The 7806-nt window shown below is 43.7% G+C and overlaps 1 pseudogene; it reads left to right on the forward strand.

Moving 5' to 3' along the window:
• Window positions 1-1112: 1112 nt before the first annotated feature.
• LOC110166209 (DNA-binding protein SATB2-like) overlaps window positions 1113-7806 on the forward strand; it is a 37158-nt pseudogene continuing 30464 nt past the window's right edge.

Consider the following 7806-nt stretch of genomic DNA (forward strand, 5'->3'; position numbering starts at 1 on the left):
AAAATCAACAGTGCGTTTTATAATCCAGTGTCTTATGTATTAATTGTGTTTTTGTTTATTGACCTGGAACAGATTTTATGTGGAACACGACGCTCAAAAATCTGTCTAAATGTTTCAGTACGACTTTGGTAAACTACGAAGCCACAACACTTGATGGATTATCGGAGCTTTACTGCTGCTGTAGTCAGGAGCCTCAGGGAGTCCGACAGAAGCTGAACCACATCAGCAGCACAAGGAGCAATAATTTATGCAAATGAGTCATGTGGTTTTAAGTTTAGTTCCTGTAAAACATAAACAAATGTGCTCAAAGCTGCATTAAACACATTATTACTCAATGTATATTTGAGTCGTCCTTGTAGGAAACAAAAAAATCTTAATTGCAATGGCATTTTAGCCAGTTCCAGTTTGGCCTCTGACCTTTTAAACCCGACACCGTCCACCGTGGAAAATAAATCAAATTACATTTTACTACGATGATATCGAGATATCACCAATATCAAAACAAAAGACAAACACTTGAGGCTTTGAAATGAAATCCTCTATTCCCATGTGACCTTATATCTGTGTAAACCAAGTCTAAACCAGGTCTAAACCTAAATGGTCTAAAGGTCAACTTGGTCTAAACCAGGTCTAAACTAAACCTAAAGGTCTAAACTAAAAGGTCTAAACCTAAACTTGGTCTAAATCTAAACCAGGTCTAAAGGTCTAAACCAGGTCTAAACTTGGTCTAAACCAGGTCTAAACTTGGTCTAAACTTGGTCTAAACTTGGTCTAAACCAGGTCTAAACTTGGTCTAAACCAGGATGAAACCGGGTCCATGAGTGTATACTAGTGTCTGTGTTCTTGTGCTTGTTCTGATCCAGCTCTGGATCGATTTAAAAGTTCTAGAGGTTCTGCTCTGTGGGACTTTTTTGTATCAACACCTGTGGAAAATGAGGCTCTAGTTTTGTTATTTTTGACAGCTCTTCTGTCGTGTTTGTTTTTGTTTCTCGGTTGTTTTTCAGAGCTGTAGAATGTCTCAGGTGGAGCAGGTGGAGCAGGTGGAGCAGGTGGAGCGGGAGGAGCAGGAGGAGCGGAGGTTCTCAGCAGATCCGGACTCCAGCCCCAGCGTCATGGACAGCTGCAGCCCGGAGGAGAGGCCCGAGAGCGGGGAGAGTCCAGCCTCCAGCCGGGCCAGCGTCCTGGAGGTCAACGGGAGCCCGGCGAGGTCAAACCAAAAACCAAACAACAACAACAACATCAGCATCCTCAGACCCGTCAGGACTCTGGGGGGTGAGACTCAACCTTCACGTGCACCTTTAATCTTGTTTTTGTTTGTTATTTAAGAAAAACAGAGGGAAAGATTTAAACTTTTGGAAGAAATCGACCAAAAATATTTAATAATCTCATTTAACAAAGATCTAATTGAACTGTAGACCTGGTTTAGTCCTGTTTAGTCCCAGTTCAGTTCTGATTTATTTCTTCTTCAGTCCTGATTTAGTTCTGATTTAGTCCTGGTTTAGTCCTGGTTTAGTCTTGGTTAAATCCCAATTTAGCTCTGATTTATTTCTTGTTCATTTCTGGTTGAGTTCTGGTTTAGTTCTAGCTAAATTCTTGTTTAGTCCTGGTTTAGTCCTGGTTTACTCGTTGTTTAGTCCAGATTTAGTCCCAATTAAGTCCAGGTTTATAGTCCTGGTTTAGTTCTGGATAAATTCTTGTTTAGTCCTGGTTTAGACTCGTCTGTACTGGAGTTTTGCTCAGATACAACGGGTACAGTGGTTAATTCCTGGTTTAGTTCTAGTCTAGTTCATATTGAGTCCTGGTTTAGTCCTGTTTTAGACTCTGGTTGAGTTCTAGTTGAGCCCTTGTTTAGTCCTGGTTGAGTCTTGGTCGAGTCCTGGTTTAGTCCTTGTTTCAGCCCCAGTTTAGTCCTGGTTTAGACTTGTTTTAAACACTGATTTCGTTCTCGTTGAGTCCTGGTTTAGTCCTGGTTTAGTCCTCTTTTAGACACTGGTTGAGTTCCTGGTTTAGTCCTTGTTGAGTCTTAGTTTAGTCCTGATTTAATCCTGGTTTAGTTCTGGATAAATTCTTGTTCAGTCCTGGTTTCGGTCTTGTTTAGTCCTGGGTTAGTCCTCATTTAATTCTGGTTTAGTTCTGGTTTAGACATTGTTTGATTCCTGGTTTAGTCCCGGTTTAGTCCTGGTTTAGTCTCCAGTTATTTCCTGGTCTATGTCATGTTTAGTCCTAGTTTAGTTCCGTTTAGGTCTTAGTAAAATGACATGTATAAATTTTAAATCTTTATTTCACGTTTCCTTCTTCCTCGCGTCGCGTCGTGTCGTGTCGTGTGGTCTCATGTGGTGTGGTCTCATGTGGTGTGGTCTTGTGTAGAGCCGACCGATATATCGGCTGGCCGATATTATCGGCTAATACGGGCATCTGGAGACATATCGGCTATCGGCCGATATGCTTGCTGATATGAGCCGATATTTCACGTGGACATGTTATACCTCGTTATAAAGCTTAGACTCTCTACATTCTGTTCATTTAATCCAATTTACAGACAGATAAATGTCCTAATATGTGGCTCTGCATCAGTATTTATCTGTGGTGTAACTTGTCTGTGTCTGTGTCCGTACTGTCCCTGAACACACCACAGAGTGACGTCACTTCACTCGCGTGTGTTTGTTTACACCCGCAGACGTGCGCAACACTGAGATTATTTTCTTTTTCGGACAATCGGTTTGAGTCTGGATTAAAAGGACATTTATTAGTTCAGACTTGTGATGTGGGAGGAGCCTGTGTGATGTGGGAGGAGCCTGTGTGAGCGGTGAGTGTTGGAAATACATCGACTTTGAAGCTAGTTTAGGTTTTGTTAGCGGTTAGCTGCTGTAGCTCCCGCACATAAACAGGCTGTTTTCTATTGGTCTATTGTAAAGTGACTGTATTGGCCGTATATTTGTTACTGGACCAGTATTGATATGTAAATGAGCTGTGAACAGACGTGTGAATGATCCACATTTATGCATATAATTAATTACCGCGGTGCGCAGCATTTACGGCTAAAGGCTAATAGCGGTAGTTTATTTACTAGCTAGGAGTTATGTGTCGCGATCGAAGCGGCTCTTTGAAGCGAACAACAGGAGCATGTTTCTTATCGGGAGCCGTGTTTTCTCTTTTTCTCATTTTTTCTCTTCATGCTGCATGTCGACCCGTAGTTTGACAGTAGTTTGACAGCAGCAGCGGCTGAAAACGAAACTTTCAGAAATCTGCGTGTGCATAGGATAAAAAAAATAAAAGTGCATATTTGGCTGCAGTTCAGCATAAAATGAATAAACCAGGACTAAACTTGGGCTCGAGTGAAGGAGAGAGATAGAAACCGAGTCCCGACACTCAGACCTGGTTCAGTTCTGGTTTAGTCCTGCTTGCAACAAAACCATCTCAAGAGTCGCTTGGGAGCCGAAAGAGCCAGTTGCTTTAGTGAGCCGAGCCAAAAGAGCCGGTTCTCCAAAAAAAAAAAAAAAAAAAACTGGAATCCCCATCACTAGTAGCTAGAATGTGATGCAAAAATGCCATTAGGCCAAACTACTGTCTGTAAATATGATGTAAAGAGTCAAAATAACAATAAATGTTGCCTAAATAAACCCAATTTAGAATCGACTAGAGCCAAACCTAAGTTTTTTAATCAGTTCAAGATTTACAGTGAATTTTTACATCACTAAATATATCGGTGATTATATCGGCAGCGCCAACTCCCATTATATCGGTTTTATATCAGCCACAACAAAATCCATATCGGTCGGGCTCTAGTCTCGTGTGTGTTCCAGGTCTGATGATCCCGGTGTTCTGCGTGGTGGAGTGTGTGACCTCGTCCCGTGATGAAGACGACGAGGACGACGAGGACGAGGAGGACGAGGACGATGAGGAGGAGGAGGAGGAGAGGAGGAGGAGGAAGCACCACGCTGAGTTTGTCCTCGTCCGCAGAGATGTTCTTTTCTCTCAGCTGGTGGAGAGCGCCCTGCTGGCTCTGGGGTACTCGCCCAACACCACAGCACAGGCCCACGGTGAGACACACACACACACACACATACACACACACACAGCACGCACACACACAACACACACACGGGTCTGAAATGGTTTATCGCCATGACAACAGAATTCATGTGTCATTCGTTCAGTCGTTTTTCAAAATAAAACCAAAAATAAGAAAACGAAAAAAACAACGATTTTCTTCATTATTTGTCTCCAAAACCAAAATGAAAAAACAGATAATGATTCGTGTTTTTTTGTTGTTGTTTTTTTTTTGTTTTCAATTTTGTGTTTAAATGAAAAATGGAAAAAAAGAATGACGGACTAAACCAGGACTAAAACAGGACTAAACTAAGACTGAACCAGGACTAAACCAGGACTAAATCAGGACTTAAACAGATTAAACTAAGACTAAACCAGGACTAAAACAGGACTTAAACAGGATTAAACTAAGACTAAACCAGGATTGAACCAGGTCCGGGACCAGACCGGAACCAGACCGGGACTGAGTCCAGAACTGAGACCAGGACTGAGACTGAGACTGGGACCAGACCAGGACTGAAAACGTTTTAGTCCTGTTTCTGATTTCTGTTTCTGATTCTTGATCTGGGGAATCGTCGCCAACACAGAACGTCTGTCTCTTCTCTGATTGGTCAGTGCCCGAACTCACACTTCCGGGGTTTTTGTGAACCGTCCAGTGCAGCGGTGTCCAAACAGTGAATAATTGAAACATGTGCATGTTTCACATGTTAGAATGAGCCATCAGTCTTTATTCATACTAAAATCCTTAAAATCACACATTAAACATTAAATATTAAATATTAAATATTCGCTTTATCAAGGTAGATTTTCAAAAAACGTGCAGTAAAAAATGTATTTTTAATTGATACAAGGTAATTTGGGTCATTTCACCTGAAAGTCTGAGGGCCAAGAAAAATTTGTCTGATGGCCGCATTTGGCCCCTGGGCCATAGTTTGGACATGCCTGGTCTCGTGTATTCTGATTCTTGACCTACTCGCTGAAGAGAAATGAAACTGAATGGAGGCACTAGGTGGCGCCAGACTGACTTGGACAAATCAGTGTTTTGTATAAATCTGCTGGGACAGTGGAAACTGTCCCAGGTGAACAGGGACGTCTGGTCCCTCGAACAAAGTCAGGCATCAAAATGACACATTTACAATGACAGTTCATCAAATCTGAGCCACTCAGCACAATATGTGTCATTCAGAAATCCCTTGGTGAGCGACTTGGTAGAAGAAGGAGAGTTACAAGTAGCTCCTGAGCCACAGGCTGGAGACTCCTGCTCTACATGAGGTTTAGAACCTCCTTAATGCACAAATTTGTACTGCAAAACTTCTAAATTAGTTTATGAACTTGCTTCCCAGTGCAAGTTGGATTCGTCATTTTGACAGATTTACTGTGATTGGCTAAAAAGAACCTGGTGGGCGGGTACTTCAGTTTGATTTGCCCAATCAGCTCGAGTCGTTCTGCTGTGAGTCCCGCCTTTTTAAAATACACTTTCACTCAGAGCCTTTTCAGATTTAGAATGTGTAGAACTCAGGTTAAATCTCTACTGAATTAAAGGTTAAAGATTTGTGTTCACTTGAAAACAACCACTTCATGACATCACAAGGTGGAGCAGAGCTTTTAGAGCTTTGGAGATGTAAACAAACTAATAATAATAAAGAGTTACTCAAACATAAGTGAATGAAACAAACATAATTCCAGCTCTGTTTTTGAGGAACTTAAACCTCACTGGAGTCCGTTTGGTTTAATAGTGGATCTTTAAAGATAAACTTATCCGTCTGTGTTAAACCCGACTCGTGGTTTTGAGGTTTTCTGGTCCTTTTTGGTGGACTCAGACTCAAGTCCATGAACCGGTGAAACATTCTTGGTTTGGTTAAATAGAGAGTGTTTAAAACCACACCCTCCCACAGGCCGGACCCCCCGAGCCCAGACCCCAAACCAGCCCACGCCTTTGTTCTCCGAATCAAACCTTAAATTAACCTTTTTGTCCTAAATAAATAATTCCTGGCTCAGGTTTTGCATTTTTTGCCCCCGATGCGGCCGCGACCAAAATGATGACTTCTATTTTGGCCCCTCGTGGAATTGCGTCCGTGCGTATCTTTAGATGTTTACTGCCCCGACGTTTGTATTTTTAAACGTATAAACTTTGTGCTGACGTTGTTCCTCTGATTTCAAAATGCAACGGCTATTTTCACATTTTCTAAAACTTGTAAGTGACAAATTTGGCAGCTCAGGTTTGTGTTTAGAGGCGATAATGGATCGTTGTAGACACATGTTCTCGTTCCTGCTAAAAAGATGTTTGTATTTTTAGAAATGCACAAGTTTTTACAAGTTTTTACTGTTTTAAAACATAAAAAATAGAACTACTTTTTTTCTTTTTTTTCTTTTTAATCGGTTTGCTGTGTTTCTCACTTCTCTTGTGCTCTAATTCTACCACGATGAGTTTATTTTAAGAGCTTTTCATAACTTTCAGAGGCCAGAGTGGAGTTTTGCACATCACACCGCTGTTAATAACAACTAGCATGCAAACAGAGAACTTCCTGATCAGATACAGACAGTGCACAGCGGGATTATTTTGGGAAAAAAATCATTTACAGACCATTTAAACAGACCCATATGACACTGTTTTCTGATCTGGAGTTGTGTTTTTTTGTCTCGTTCACACAAACTGCACATTTAAGTTGAATTCTTTTCTTAAACTGAAAACACTGAAGGTGAAAGGAGCTGTTCACTTGAAAACTACCGCTACATCGTGACATCACAAGGTGGAGCAGAGCGTTTAGAGCTTTGGAGATGTAGACAGACGAATAATAAAGAGTTACTCAAACATGTGAATGAAACAAAACACAAGTCCAGCTCTGTTTTTGACCAAGAAACGACATTAGAACAGGATTTAAAGCTTTCGAGAGTCAGTTTCACGCAGGAGTCAACAAACAAACATAAACCACTGTCCAGTTATAAAAGCACAAAGTTGGGCTTCAAAAGTAAACATTTATAAAAGTAATAAACATGTAATTACACCGTTGTTCTGAATATTAAAAGTTACAGGTTGGAGACTCTTGGTTTAGTGTCGTACAGGAGCTTCAGTTTCTCTTTTCTCTTGTTGTGACCAAGAGGATCCAGTCCAAAACCAGATGGTGACCAGAGTCCTGCACACGGCCATATTTGGAGACCCGCACCCGCCCGCACCTGCCGCACCGCCCGCCGCACCCGCCCGCACCCGCCCTCACCCGCCCGCACCCGCCCGCAACACACCCGCCGACCCGCACCGCACCGCACCGCCCGCCCGCACCCGCCAACACCCACCCGCACCCGCCCGCCCGCACCCGCCAACACCCACCCGCGCACCCGCCCGCCCGCACCCGCCAACACCCACCCGCACCCGCCGCCCGCACCCGCCACCCACCGCCCGCCCCGCACCCGCCCACCCACCGCACCCGCCCGCCCGCACCCGCCAACACCCACCGCACCCGCCCGCCCGCACCCGCCCGCACCCGCCACGCCCGCACCACGCCAACACCCACCGCACCCGCCCGCCCGCACCCGCCCGCCCCGCACCGCCCGCCCACCCCACCCGCACCCGCACCGCACCCGCCTGACTTGCCGCACCCGCCCACACCCGCCCGCACCTGCGCAGTACAGGACCACACCCGCCCGTTAACCTGTGATTATATCAAATCACATATAAATACATAAATACATAAATCACACATGGATTACAAATATTCTAACTGAAGCGTCCATCACAATACAAACTGAAAAGTTACAACT

The sequence above is a fragment of the Boleophthalmus pectinirostris genome, unplaced genomic scaffold, assembly GCF_026225935.1.
Source record: "Boleophthalmus pectinirostris isolate CB_2022bp ecotype Guang Dong unplaced genomic scaffold, ASM2622593v1 HiC_scaffold_11, whole genome shotgun sequence".
In the NCBI taxonomy this organism is placed as follows: Eukaryota; Metazoa; Chordata; class Actinopteri; order Gobiiformes; family Gobiidae; genus Boleophthalmus; species Boleophthalmus pectinirostris.